At 44.3% G+C, this 15,215-nt stretch overlaps 1 protein-coding gene across 1 annotated transcript in view; it reads left to right on the top strand.

Moving 5' to 3' along the window:
* The window catches only part of KCNJ6 (potassium inwardly rectifying channel subfamily J member 6), a 345,200-nt gene that overhangs the window by 311,588 nt on the left and 18,397 nt on the right, over nucleotides 1–15,215 (top strand). The window lies entirely within an intron of this gene.

The raw sequence follows: 15,215 nt of genomic DNA, 5'->3' as shown, positions 1-15,215 counted from the left end.
GCCTCCCTGTCCATCACCAACTCCCAGAGCTTACTCAAACTCATGTCCATTGAGTCGGTGATGCCATCCAACCATCTCATCCTCTGTTATCCCCTTCTCCTCCTGCCTTCAATCTTTCCCAGCATCAGAGTCTTTTCAAATGAGTCAGCTCTTCGAATCAGGTGGCCAAAGCATTGCAGCTTCAGCTTCAGCATCAGTCCTTCCAATGAATATTTAGGACTGATTTCCTTTAGGATGGACTGGTTGGATCTCCTTGCAGTCCAAGGGACTCTCAAGAGTCTTTTCCAACACCACAGTTCAAAAGCATCAATTCTTCAGGACTCAGTTTTCTTTATAAAGCAACTATACTTCAATTTAAAAAAAGAATGTAGGGAAAAGAAATTTTTAACAGATAACATGGCCACATAGGAAAAAGGATGACTTCAATAAATTGGAACTCTGTACTTGGATTTTACTAGTGGGAATAGTTTAAAGTTAAAAAGAATTACGATTTTTAATTTCACCTCAGAGGTTTCAACAGTACAAAGAACACCTGTACTATTAACAAAAAATAGTTTATTCAGATATTGCTGCTGCTGCTGCTGCTAAGTCGCTTCAGTCATGTCCGACTCTGTGCAACTCCAGAGACGGCAGCCAACCAGGCTCCCCCGTCCGTAGGACTCTCCAGGCAAGAACACTGGAGTGGGTTGCCATTTCCTTCTCCGATGCATGAAAGTGAAAAGTGAAAGTGAAGTCACTCAGTCATGTCCGACTCTTCGAGACCCCATGGACTGCAGCCCACCAGGCTCTTCCATCCATGGGATTTTCCAGGCAAGAGTACTGGAGTTGGGTGCCATCGCCTTCTCCATTATTCAGATAATAGGGGATATTGATAGTTTGTTACCATCTGTTTCCTTCCCAGAGAAATTCATGGGTTTTATAGAGTAAAAGGTAGAAATGTCAAGACTATCTTTGATTGGCGAGTGTTCTATTAGAGAATTTTTGGAAGTGGGGAAGCATTCTGACTGGCTTTCAAGTGCATTTGGCAGTCTTTGATTGGTTAACTCTCTACTGGTACATGCTGGGGCTTTCCCGCCAAGTCCCAGGGGTTTTTCTGTTTCAGCTGGAAGGATAGCTGATCCTCGTGCTTTGAGGTCTGAGTCTTGTACACACAAATCCTCAGTAGACTTGTGTGTGTGTGCTCAGTCACTCAGTCATGTTCAACTCTTTGCAATACCATCGGGCTTCTCTGTCCATGGGATTTTCCAGGCAAGAATACTGGAGTGGATGTCATTTCCTCCTCCAGGGGATCTTTCTGATCCAGAGATCGAACCTGAATCTCCTGTGGCTCCTTCGTGGGCAGGCGGATTCTTTACCACTAACCCTGGGAAGCCCCTTTACTGGTGTCATCGTTCCTAAACTGCTTTGTGTGCTTATAGGAAAGAGCCAGTGATAAATGTGTAGACTGTCGGGAGCCCAGAACTGTGAGAGACACACACGGAATGGGAGAGGTTGAGGAAGAATTCTACAGTTTGTGATTTGAGGCTGTCTCATGATTTCTTTAAAAGAGAATCAAAGTTGCCTGATGTCTCCAAGCAACATTCTGGAGCTGGTAGCCAGTGCTCCAGACTCAGTAGAGAATAGACACTTGTGTGGAAGACAAGGCAAGGATGGACAGGCTTAGGAGAGCTGGTGGGGAAAAAATGGACGATATAGTGGGAAAGATAAATGGTAAGCAGGTATTTGTTGGCAACTAAGTTACAACACCCAATGGCAACATCCTCTGGCCATGATGATTCAGCCACCCTCCATTTTATTTCATAAATTTAAGTATAAGGCACTTACGGGAGTTACAAGGGCTTCCCGGGTGGTGCTAGTGGTAAAAAACCCACCTGCCAATTCAGGAGACACAAGAGAGGGAGGTTCGATCACTGGGTCAGGAAGATCCACTGGAAGAGGAAAGGGCAACTCACTTCAGTATTCTTGCCTGGAGAGTCCCATGGACCAAGGAGCCTGGCATCCTACAGTCCATGGGGCGGCAGAGAATCAGACACCACTGAGCATGCTCGCATGCAGGAGGAGTTATAAACATCACAATGAACACATAATCCCTCTTTTAAAAAACAGATATAATACTGTGGCAGTTGAATATATAGGCTCTAGAGACTGACTCCATAAACTAGAACTCTGGTTCCACTAATGAGCCACTGGTATTAGTCTGTTAGGGCTGCCATAACAAAATATTGCAGATTGAATGGCTTAACCAACAGAAACTTATTTTCTCACCATTCTGGAGGCTGGACGTTTAAAAGCGAGGCGCCAAGAGGGTTAGTTTCTGGTGGGGCCTCTTTCTCGGCTTGGGGACAGCCGCCCTCTGGCTGTGTCCTCATGTGGCCTCCTCTCTGAGCACAGGTGGAAAGAGACTAAAGCTCTCTGGTGTCGCTTCCTCCAAAAGGACACCATTTCTTTTGCATTAGATGACTCTGTTTAACTTTAATTCCCTCTCTAAAGTTCCTATTTCCAAACACAGTCACGTAAGAGGATTCGGGCTTCAGTACAGGAATTTCAGAGGCATACAGTTCAGTCCATAAAACTGTGTGACCCAGAAAATTATTTAATTTCTCTTTGTCTTAGTTCGCTTCTTTGTAAAATAGATATCGTAGCACCACCCACCTAAGAGGGCTGTTGTAAGGTGTTATTGGTTGACGAATGTAAAGCATTTGGTGCCTGGCAGACAATAAACAGGCTTCTCCAATGGCTCAGCCGGTAAAGAACCTGCCTGCAGTGCAGGAGACACATAAAACATGGGTTCAGTTCTTGGGTCGGGAAGATCCCCCGGAGGAGAGCGTGGCAACCCACTCCAGTATTCTTGCCTGAGGAGCCCATGAACAGAGGAGCCTGGCGGGCTACAGTCCATACGGTCGGAAAGAGTCACACATTACTAAGGAGCTACACACATGGACACATACAATAAACACTCAGTAAATAATGTATATTACTTAATTCAATACTTGATTTATGAATTTATCAGCTACTTTGGTGAAAGCAGATTGGGGGCGGGAGGAGAAAGGGACGACAGAGGATGAGATGGCTGGATGGCATCACCGATTCGATGGACATGGCTTTGGGTGAACTCCAGGAGTTGGTGATGGACTGGGAGGCCTGGCGTGCTGCAATTCATGGGGTCGCAAAGAGTTGGACACGACTGAGCGACTGAACTGAACTGAACTTGGTGAAGGCAGGATTAGGAGTACACATGTAGAATGTCTTTTTTTAGACACTTTATTTTTTTTAAGTACATTTCAATATCTTTTTGTGTAGCTAGAGATGAACTTTACTGGCCATTCAGTTACTTCAGTAACAGAAAAAGCACAACTGTTTACTGAAGGTATTTTTAACCTGAACATAAGGCAGGACTTGTTATTTAAATGATCAGCAATTGGCTGAACCTCCTGAACTAAAACCACTGTTATGGCAAGATTATTCTGCTTCTTTTTGACACTGGACTCGGTAAATCACCAACACCCTTCTCCACACGAAGACCTATAAACATTAGTGCAGAACACTTTATCACTGCACTAATTCAGTGCAGGTTTATTAGAATGAGAACCAAGAGTCAAGGAAAACATTGCATCATATAGCCTGGTATTTGAAATAAAAAGGCAAAATGTCAGCAGTTAATTCTCTGTTTCTGAGCATTGGCAATTTAGATTTATTTTACAGAATTCCAAAGTGGTGAAGATGGTTCATATCCATCTTATTTCATCTTATTTCATTGGAATCACATTCTCCAGGCCTTTGTGCTGCATTTTTTATCTACTAAGAGAATACTTCTGGCTTTTTTCAGGGGTCTCTCTTGAGGATGGCTTTCATCGTATTGCTATTCTGCACGAAACGTCTCTTGTCATTATTTGTCACCATGAGTCTAAAAATAGGACTGTGTTAAATCTCCATCTTGCAGGGCCTTACCCGTGTTGGCTCAGGGCTTAACAGATCCCTCAGCTGGGCCTCAGCTTGGTTTCCTGGCTTTCAGGCTTTCTGTTCAACACCACCACCAAGCCTTGCCTCCTTCACCACTCCTTACTCTAACACCGTCTTATTCAAGGAAGGTAACACCACCAAAAGAGATGAGCTGTTTCTATTTGCTTCCAAGTGAGTTAAACTCTTGGAAGATTAACCAGAAATTGGCTCAGACAGTAAAGAATCTGCCTGCAATGCAGGAGACCCATGTTCAATCTCTGGGTCAGAAAGATTCCCTGGAGAAGGAAATGGCAACCCACTCCAGTATTCTTGCCTGGAGAATCCCATGGACAGAGAAGCCTGGAGGGCTGCAGTCCATGGGGTTGCAAAGAGTCAGACATGACTGAGCAACTAACACACAGCAGAGAAGTTCTCAGTAGAGAAATTAAGTGCAATGATTTTTTTAAAGCACAAACACACACACACACATACACACACACACAGCCCTACCCCTTTGGGCTTTGGGGAAATAACTTAGACCCAACAAGCTTTGGCAGAAATCAAGCAGCCTTCTCAAGCACAAAGTCAAAAAGGCTTGCCTGGCCCAAGAACACGCTGAGAGGCCCTTTCTCCTCTGACCCCGCTGGCCTCCATGCTGTCTTGTAATGTCAGTGTCCAGCTGTTTCTCTTGAGATGGCAAGGCCAGATTCCCCAGGGATGGGATGTGAGTGATCTCCACTCCTCAGTCTCCTCACCTGTAGAACAAGAGTACGTGACAGCACCTGCTCACAGCACTGGTATGAGGATTAAGTGAAATAGACACGGTAAAGGCCTTAGAAAGCCCCAGCTCAGAGCAACTACTTAGAAGTGTGCCATGAAGGTGACAGTGACATGAAAATGCAGAATAAGAAACGGAGACTGTCATTCAGAGCACAAGTCTTCCAACCGCATCCCCGTCTCCGACTTCATCTCACCCTCCTCTGAGTTGATGCTCAGCGGTGGCATCTCCCAGGCTTATTTGCACAGAAAGCAGTCAAGGAGGCTGAGTAGGCGGCATTCTACTCTACAGAGACCTAATTTCTGACTCACTGTCAAGGAAACAAAAATGCATGAAAAGTTAGTTGAAAGGTGGCAAACACAATCACGCACTTCCGTTTAACTCCACGAGCTAGACCATGGAGCCAAGGGGACAGGAATGGAGGTTAGACCCCAGCGGTACCAAACCTCCCTCCCCACCCCCACCAGACATTCCAAATCGGATCCAGTAGGATCCAATCAGATGTTGGTCTTGATGAGTCCTTGGGCTTTAGGCCAGGGTCTTCACTTCTGAAAGTGCCAGTCAGAATATCTGAGGCTGAACTGCTCCAGGAATGAAAGATGGACTGTTCATCCCTTGAGGCTAGGAATGCAGTACTTAGCACATGGGCTGCACTTAATAAATATCACCCGAAAAAATAGTGGTTAGCAGTTCTGAGAACAGAATAGCTTCAAGAAAATCATTTTAGCCATTTTGAGCCAACAGATGCTTGAAAACATTTAAATGACAATCCAGCTCTTTGGGACCCCATGGACTGTACACTGCATGGAATTCTCCAGGCCAGAACACTGGAGTGGGTAGCTGTTCCCTTCTCCAGGGGATCTTTCCAGCCCAGGGATTAAACCCAGGTCTCCTGCATTGCAGGCAGATTCTTTACAATCTGAGCCACCAGGGAAGCCCAAGGATACTGGAGTGGGTATACTATCCCTTCTCCAGTAGATCTTCCTGACCCAGGAATTGAACCAGGGTCTCTTGCTTTGCAGGCAGATTCTTCACCAGCTGAGCTACAGGGAAACCCATAAATGGTAGTACAAAGCAGAATTATATAGATTAAATTATGTCACAATTCTTTCCTACTGTTTCCAATTCTTTACATAAAAAGAGTAAGTTCATATAAACAACAGGGACCTACTCTATAGCACAGGGACCTGTTCAGTATCTTGTAATAAACCACATTGGAGAATACTTTGGAAAGAATATATACACATATAACTTAATCACTTTGCTGTATACCTGAAACTAACACATTGTAAATCAACTATTCTTCAAGGGAAAAAAAGGAAAAAAAAAAAACAGTTTTGAAAACACAGAACAAGAAGGGCCCTTGCACAAAAGATAAGCGGGCTAATACTACAAAAAAAAATGGAATTACTGATTGAACCCAGGTCTCCCGCATTGCAGGCAGACGCTTTACCGTCTGAGCCACCAGGGAAGCCCTTTTTAAAATATAGTACTTAATAAGTACAAAATAATGTATGTCACATATTATGTTACAAAGTATTGCTGGTTCAGTCACTTGATCATGTCCAACTCTTTGTGACCCCATGAACCGCAGCACGCCAGGCCTCCCTGTCCATCACCAACTCCCAGAGCTTACTCAAACTCATGTCCATTGAGTCGGTGATGCCATCCAACCATCTCATCCTCTGTCATCCCCTTCTCCTCCCGCCTTCAATCTTTCCCAGCATCAGGGTCTTTTCCAGTGAGTCAGTTCTTTGCATCAGGTGGCCAAAGTATTGGAGCTTCAGCTTTAGCATCTGTCCTTCCGATGAATATTCAGGCTTGGTTTTCTTTAGGATTGACTGGCTTGATCTCCTTGCAGTCCAAGGGACTCTCAAGAGTCTTCTCCAACACCACAGTTCAAAAGCATCAACTCTTCCGTGCTCAGCTTTCTTTATGGTCCAACTCTCACATCCACACATGACCACTGGAAAAACCACAGCTTTGATTATACGGACCTTTGTTGGCAAAGTAATGTCTCTGTTTTTTAATATGCTGTCTAGGTTTGTCATAGTTTTTCTTCCAAAGAGTAAACATCTTTTAATTTCATGGCTGCAGTCACCATGTGCTGTGATATTAGAGCCCAAGAAAATAAAATCTGTTACTGTTTCCATTATTTCCCCTTCTATTTGCCATGAAGTAATGGGACTGGATGCCATGATCTTAGTTTTCTGAATGTTGACTTTTAAACCCTTATCAGCCCCCTAGTGGTAACATTCCAGAGTCTGCAAGTGACTGGTTTTGTATTTTGTCCAGAAGTCTTGGCTGTAAGCAATGGGAAGGAAAGGCTGAACTGACTCCATCTTCACCAAGCCCAGAAATCCCATCCCTTACTTTTTATTGAACTTACTTTGGATAAAATTTAAATGTTTGTAATTTTCTGGTATCTAGTTCACATTGTAGCTGAGAGTCCTTCCCAGATAATCTGATATAACACAGGAAGCAAAAATTTCCCACTTTCTTTTCTAAGGACCACAAGCCATCTTTTAATTTAATGATACATGTCAGACATTTCTAATCAACATTTCTCTAGAGTTCCTTAGGTCCATCCTCTTCACTTAACAACAGGTATCTGAGAGGACTGTCCTACAGTGAAAGACTTGCTAAATGGTATGGAGATAAAAAAAAAGATAAAGAAACCTTGAGGCATTCACAATCCAACAAGGGCACCAGATGACAAAGAAACCAGAAGCTTAGCCTGAGTTGCAGAAGCTGTGAGAAGGCTGGGATGTGATGTCACTGTGCTGTCTGTCCTGCTAGCCCTGGGTTCCCAGTCCTAATTCAAGAGGGGTCAGTCCCAGTGAAAGTGAAAAAGTCGCTCAACCATGTCCGACTCTTTGCGATCCCATGGACTATACAGTCCATGGAATTCTCCAGGCCAGAATACAGGAGTGTGTAGCCTTTTCCCTTCTCCAGGGGATCTTCCCAACCCAGGGATCAAACCAAGGTCTGCGGCATTGCAGGCAGATTCTTTACCAGCTGAGCTATGAGGGAAGCCCATCAGTCCCAGAGGAGGTAGAAAAGGAGATAATAAATCGGCTCTGATAAGACAAGCAAGATGCTGCTGAAGAAAAGGCATTCAAGATAAAGCAAACAGCACAAATACAAGCATAAGAATTAGAAATGCAAACAGCAAGACAGCCCAGAGTAAAGGCTGTGCCCCCCAACTTGGAGATCAGATTTTTCAGGTTTTGCTCATTTCGACAAAAGAAGTATCTCATTTTCCACAGATTACTTCGCTGGCTTAAGAAACCTACCTCAGGATAATGTAATGATCTTTCTGATACGAAAAACAAACACAACTGCGTATACACTGAATCTTCTTTTTTCCTGGATTCAAGAAAGTCTCCTCTTATTTTATTGTTTCTATGTACGTATAGATTTGTTGCTGTTAGTTGTGTCTGACTCTTTTGTGACCCCATGGACTGTACCCGCCAGGCTCCTCTGTCCATGGCTTTTCCCAGGCAAGAATACTGAGGTAGATTGTCATGCTCTCCTCCAGGGGATCTGCCCGACCCAGGGATCAAACCCACTTGGGGTTTCTTGCTTGGCAGGCAGATCCTTCCCCACTGAGCCGTCTGGGAAGCCCACATATACAGATACACGGGATCTAAACAATGACCTGCGTGGTGCATATACATTCATCATTCCTGTTTTCCTTTATCAGTGTTGCCAATGTTTGTATGCTTTTCATATTTCATCTTCCTTATTGAAGAAATAAAATTCTGCCTCCTCTGCTCACACTCATTCCAAAGCCTAAAACAAAATCCATGAAAAATTGTTCTCAGGGTCAGTCACACTTCACTGAGTTAAGGGACGCTGGAAATCACAAGGACTCCATTGTCACACACTGATGCAATGTTGGCAGCTCCATCTTAGTCGGTTTTATTTGGTTATTTTTTCAACAACAGTAAAAATCACATTTTTTCCAAGAATGGACTGGGACCAATGTCAATATGTAAGACAGGGATCTTTCTGAAGGAAATGAAAATTCACGGCTTACACTAGAAATACTTTTTAATACTGTTAGACAAATACATTCATATTCTTTTTTTGTCTCTTCTACAATGAATTAGGACACCAAAAGATGGATAAAACTTGGAAAAGCATCCATGAGCATTTGTTTAAATCTCACTTAGTCATTTTTTTAAATTGGAGGAGATTTGCTTTACACTGTTGTGTTAGTTTCTGCTGTACAACGTGAATCAGCTCTATGCTCACATATATCCCCTCCTTCTTGAGCCGCCCTCCCACCCGCCCCCATCCCACCCTCCAGGCCATCGCAGAGCACAGAGCTGAGCCCCCTGTGCCAGACAGCAGCTTCCCACTAGCTATCTAGTCTACACACAGTAAAAGCTGGTTTAAAATTCAACATTCAGAAAACTAAGGTCATGGCATCTGGTCCCATCACTTCATGGCAAGTAGATGGGGAAAAAAATGGAAACAGTGACAGACTTTATTTTCTTGGGCTCCAAAATCACTGTGAACAGTGACTGCATCCTTGAAATTAAAAGAGGTTTGCTCCTTGGAAGAAAAGCTGTAACAAACCAAGAAAGAGTATTAAAAAGCACAGACAACACTTTGCTGACAAAGCAAAGGTCCATATTGTCAAAGCTATGGTTTTTCCAATAATCATGTACAGATGTGAGAGTTGGACCATAAAGAAGGCTGAACACTGAAGAATTGATGCTTTTGAACTGTGGTGTTGGAGAAGACTCTTCAGAGTCTCTTGGACTGCAAGGAGATCAAACCAGTCCATCCAAAAGGAAACCAAGCCTGAATATTTATTGGAAGGACTGATGCTGAAGCTCCAACACTTTGGCCACCTGATTCAAAGAACCGACTCATTAGAAAAAACTTTGATGCTGGAAAAGAGTGAAGGCAGGAGGAGAAGGGGATGACAGAGGATGAGATGGTTGGATGGCATCACCAATTCAACAGACATGAGTTTGAGCAAATTATGGAAGATAGTGAAGGACAGGGAGGCCTTTTCGTGCTGCAGTCCATGGGGTTGCAAGGAGTCAGACATGACTCAGTGACTGAACAACAACAAAATCTTATTAAAGTGGTGCTATGAAAATGTATTTGACTATCCCACTGAAATTCAATACGCACATTCATTTGTTAGGGCTGACATCACAACGCACTACAGACTGGGAGGCTTAAACACCAGAAATTCATTGTCTCATAATTCTGGAGGTGAGGCGCTCAAGATGAAGGCGCTGGCAAGGTTGGCTGCTCTCTGCTCAGCCTGTGAACAGAGGTGGCCATCTTCTCCCTGTGTCTTCAAATAGTCTTTCCTCTGTCCTTGTCCGTACAACTAATCTCTTCTCATAATGACACCAGTCACAGAGAATTAGGACACCCCCGCATGGCTTCATTTTAATTTAATTACCTCTTTGAAGACCCTATCTTTAAATGCAGTCACAATCTGAGGTTCTGGGGGGTTGGAACAACATATGTATTTGGGGAAAGGGGAGTACAAAATTTAGCCACTGGTTGTTTTCAACAAATGACCCAAGGAAAAAGGCTATTTTCATTGGGCAAGATCTGTGCCTGGTCAAAAAAGAGACATGTTTTGTGAATGGGGCTTTCTAGAGAACTGCTGCTGCTGCTGTTGCTGCTGCTGCTGCTAAGTCACTTCAGTCGAGTCCGACTCTGTGCGACCCCATAGACGGCAGCCCACCAGGCTCCTCCATCCCTGGGATTCTCCAGGCAAGAACACTGGAGTGGGTTGCCATTTCCTTCTCCAAGGGAACTGCTAGAAACTTCACATAATGACAGTTCTGAACATGAGACTTTGAAAGAGCTCCAATTCCGTTCCCACCCCTCCAGGAGTTGCTCACTGCTCTTTTGCACCACAATTGCCGGCTACTGGGTTTGTTGTTTGTGCGTTTTTTTTTATTGTTGTCCGTGCTGGGTCTTCACTGATGCCCGGGCTTTTTCTCTAGTTGGAGCAGGCAGGGCTACTCTCTGGGTGCCGTGCATGGACTTCTCATTGTGGTGGCCTCTTTGCTTGCAGACCATGGGCTCTGGAATGCACAGACTTCAGCAGTGGTGGCTCACATGCTTAGTTGCCCCTCAGAAGTGGGGTCCTCCCGGACCAGGGGCCAAACCCATGTTTCCTGCATTGGCAGGTCAATTCTTTACCACTGAGCCCCCAGGGGAAGCCCAAGCTATTGCTTTCTAAGGTTAACATAAGCTGAGCAGGGGGACGTTGAAACTTTGCCAAGCTCAGGGTTCTTACTGAGATTCCGCCATTTTTCTTGAACAAACACTCCTGGAGTTTATTTACAGAGTTTTGAAGAATTTGTTGTGTCAATTTCTCCCAATGTTCTCGTTACCTTCATGGAGGAGAGGGTTTTCAGAAGTCCCTTCCCCATCACTGCCGAGGACATCCTCTTGGCTGCTTCCTGCATTGTTTCTTCACACCTGTATCTCAAGTTTCTGATTCTCTCTTCAACCAATTCCAACCAGATGTGAAACTGATTGATTTTAATATAAATTTAACATATAGAGTTTAATTTTAATCGTTGTATTTTTAATTTCTAGTTTTATTTGGCTATTTTCAGTTCAGTTCAGTCGCTCAGTCATGTCCGACTCTTTGCGACCCATGAATCGCAGGACACCAGGCTTCCCTGTCCATCACCAACTCCCGGGGTCCACCCAAACCCATGTCCACTGAGTCACTGATGCCATCCAACCATCTCATCCTCTGTCATCCCCTTCTCCTCCTGCCCTCAATCTTTCCCAGCATCAGGGTCTTTCCCAATGAGTCAGCTCTTTGCATCAGGTGGCCAAAGTATTGGAGCTTCAGCTTCAACATCAGTCCTTCCAATGAACACCCAAGATCCATCTCCTTTAGGATGGACTGGTTGGATCTCCTTGCAGTCCAAGGGACTCTCAAGAGGCTTCTCCAACACCACAGTTCAAAAGCATCAATTCTTCAGCACTCAGCTTTCTTTATGGTCCAACTTTCACATCCACACATGACTACTGGAAAAACCATAGCCTTGACTAGACAGACCTTTGTTGACAAAGTAATATCTCTGCTTTTTAATAGGCTGTCTAGGTTGGTTATAACTTTCCTTCCAAGGAGTAAGCGTCTTTTAATTTCATGGCTGCAGTCACCATCTGCAGTGATTTTGGAGCCCAGAAAAATAAAGTCTGACACTGTTTCCACTGTTTCCCCATCTATTTCCCATGAAGTGATGGGACCAGATGCCATGATCTTCGTTTTCTGAATGTTGAGCTTTAAGCCAACTTTTTCACTCTCCTCTTTCACTTTCATCAAGAGGCTCTTTAGTTCTTCTTCACTTTCTGCCATAAGGGTGGTGTCATCTGCATATCTGAGGTTATTGATATTTCTCCCGGCAATCTTGATTCCAGCTTGTGCTTCCTCCAGCCCAGCATTTCTCATGACGTACTCTGCATATTAGTTAAATAAGCAGGGTGACAATATACAGCCTTGATGTACTCCTTTTCCTATCTGGAACCAGTCTGTATGTAAATTTGGCTATTTACGTAACCAGAAATGAAAATCTGGGTGGATATTATTTTATGTGCCTGTCTCTGTTTTCTAGTCATGTTAAAATAAACATATGCTTCTTTTATGGGAAAAAAAAGTTATAGTTGTTTTATCATCTTTCCTTTTGACTTCCTGTCTGCGCCTCACTTTGAGCCCGTATAACCCTGCCATCACCTGCCTTCCCCCAAGACTCCCAAACACAGCGAAAGACTTGCTAACCCCAAAGAGAAACATTCTTTGAAAAATCAAAACAAGATGCTGTTGTTCTTTGCTTTGCAATGCCTAGTAGCCTTGCAAACTTGTTTTAGAGGCATGGGGGATGAGGGGACCAAATCATTGGCGAGTCAGGAAAACATTGAAGAAGGATAGCATTCAGTTTGGAGGATCAGAGGAAGAGCAAAGGGCTAAATGAGGACTGTGCGGGCTCAGACTCTGCCAGCTGCAGCAGGTCAGTCCTTTAGTCCCTGCCTCCTTAAGTCCCGATTCTTAGGATCTTTTTCTTCTTTTAGCCATGAGAAGTCAATGCACTGCTGTGGGAATATTTTATAGAATATTCTGTGTAAAACCTATTTGTGTCCTACTCTCCTCACCCCAACTGCATCCAGCATAAAGCAATTGCTTAATGCATGTTGTTAACTTTCCTGACAGACAATAGATGAGTGACTGGTTGCTCCCCTGGATGAATGAACACAGGAGGCAGTAGGAATATCGTGAGTCCTACGGAGCTTCAGCTTTGTGGTCTCTTTATTCCATTTTTTAAATGTTTAGCTATATTTTTATAGAATTACATGATATAATATGTATGAAGTATATAACCTACTTCATATGATATGTAATGAGGGCTTCCCCCGTGGCTCAGTGGTCAAGAATCCGCCTGCAATGCAAGAGATGCAGGTTCGCTCCCTAGGTCAGGAAGATCCCCTGGAGGAGGGCATGGCAACCCACTCCAGTATTCTTGTCTGGGAAATCCCAGGGACAGAGGAGCCTGGCGGGCTACAGTCCATGGCATCACAAAGAGTCAGACTCTGCTTAAGTGACTGAGCGTGCTGCACACATAATATGTGATATGCTGTTGTTGCTCGTTGTTCAGTCCCTCAGCCATGCCCGACGCTTTGCGACCCCATAAACTGCAGCTCGCCAGGCTTCCCTGTCCTTCACTGTCTCCTGGAGTTTGCTCAAACTCATGTCCACTGAATATGTAATATACTTTATATAGAGATGAATATATTAATATTTTCTTCTATCTGAAATCTCTTTTTTTTTCTTCTGACTTTAAAAGAAAATAAAAGTTTTCATGGGCCCCTAAAAACAGGATGGGCTTTTAGCACTGAGCTTACTGAGCTAAAGGGAAAATCAGACCTGAAGGGATGGCTGAATGAATGCTTCCAGTTCCTGAGAAGTTTCATAAGAGAATTCTTTGACCTCATGGGGGCAGAAAAATGCACCAATGACATTCCCCTATCTCATCCCAAGCCTGTTGCCTGGTTTTCTCTCCTTAAGGTAACAGGTGGGATTTCCCTTGTTCTGCCTTTTCAAATGTAAAAGGAAGTGACTCCTGACTCCTGGGCTGCCAGTAGCTCACATGGCATTTTTGTGCAAATTAGAAAAAGTTTTCTTGTCTATAAGCAGGAAGGGCGGTGAGGTGGGGAGCGACTTTGTTATGTTATTGCATGAGCTGAAAGACACCTCCACGAGTCCTAGGGAAAGTGCAGACTCGGATGGGTTTCCTTTCCAGCCTTATTTGGGGAACCACTGTCATGGCCTACGTGTCAGGGACGTAGGCCTCCAGCTTAAGGGCATGTAAGTGTAGTTCGTATGTCAACTTTCTTTAAGTCTGTGGCTAGAGCACTCAAATCCCAGTGGGACTCAGGCAAAGCCTCTGAGAGCAATGTCAGATCGCAGTCATGACCTCAGATGAATTTGGAGCAAAACGTGGACGAGGTACAGCCACATGAGTGTGCCCCGTGTGTGCCTGCACACACGCTGTCCTGTGACCTCGCAGGCAAGCACTGCCTGCTGTGCGCCAGGACTCCCACCTTGCTCCCTGGGACTCTGCAGGAGAGCACATGCATATAGAAACAACTAGACGTCTGTGACAGGAAACACACCTCCTTAGCTGTGGCACTGTTACCGAGTCCAAGCTTGAACTGCTCAACAGGCCAGCAAATCGAGAGAGGAGTTGTCTTTGTTTGGAAAGCCAGCAAACCAAGAAGATGATGGACTAGTGTCCCAAAGAACCATCTTACCTGACTTAGGATTCAGGCTCCTTTTATATTAAAAGGGGAGGGTGTATGGTTGTCATTGTTCAGTTGCTCAGTTATGTCTGACTCCTTGGGACCCCATGGACTATAGCAGGGAACCCCAGCTTCCCTGTCTTACACTACCTCCTGGAGTTTGCTCAGACTCATGTCCATTGAGCCAATAATGCCATCCAACCATCTCATCCTTTGTCACCCCTTTCTCCTCCTGCCTTCAATCCTTCCCAGCAACAGGGTCTTTTCCAATGAATCGGCTCTTTGCATCAGGTGGCCAAAGTATTGGAGCTTCAGCTTCAGCGTCTGTCCTTTCAATGAATATTAAGGACTGATTTCCTTTAGGGTGGACTGATTGGATCTCCTTGCAGACCAAGGGACTCTCAAGAGTCTTCTCCAGCACTACAGTTCGAAAACATCAAACTTCTCAGAGCGGGAATCCTTTCTTCTTGCCGCTGTCCACATAGTTCAGGTCATGACCTTCCTGTAAACTCCAGCAGGACAAATGTTATTCTCTGCTCTGCAACTTTTTATCTCTACACCAATAGGACAATGTTATGCCTTCAAAGATCAGAAGTTTGAAAATGGGGTCTCCTGTATATTTCAGGCTATCAGCAACATTCGTAAGTTGCAGCAAAAACAACAGAGTGCAAAGGTAAAGGAAGCAGATAAAATATGG

Source organism: Bos indicus, chromosome 1 (assembly GCF_029378745.1).
Source record: "Bos indicus isolate NIAB-ARS_2022 breed Sahiwal x Tharparkar chromosome 1, NIAB-ARS_B.indTharparkar_mat_pri_1.0, whole genome shotgun sequence".
NCBI classification, from domain to species: Eukaryota; Metazoa; Chordata; class Mammalia; order Artiodactyla; family Bovidae; genus Bos; species Bos indicus.
Note: the sequence above shows the minus strand (reverse complement) of the source record. Positions and strands in the feature narration are given on the sequence as shown.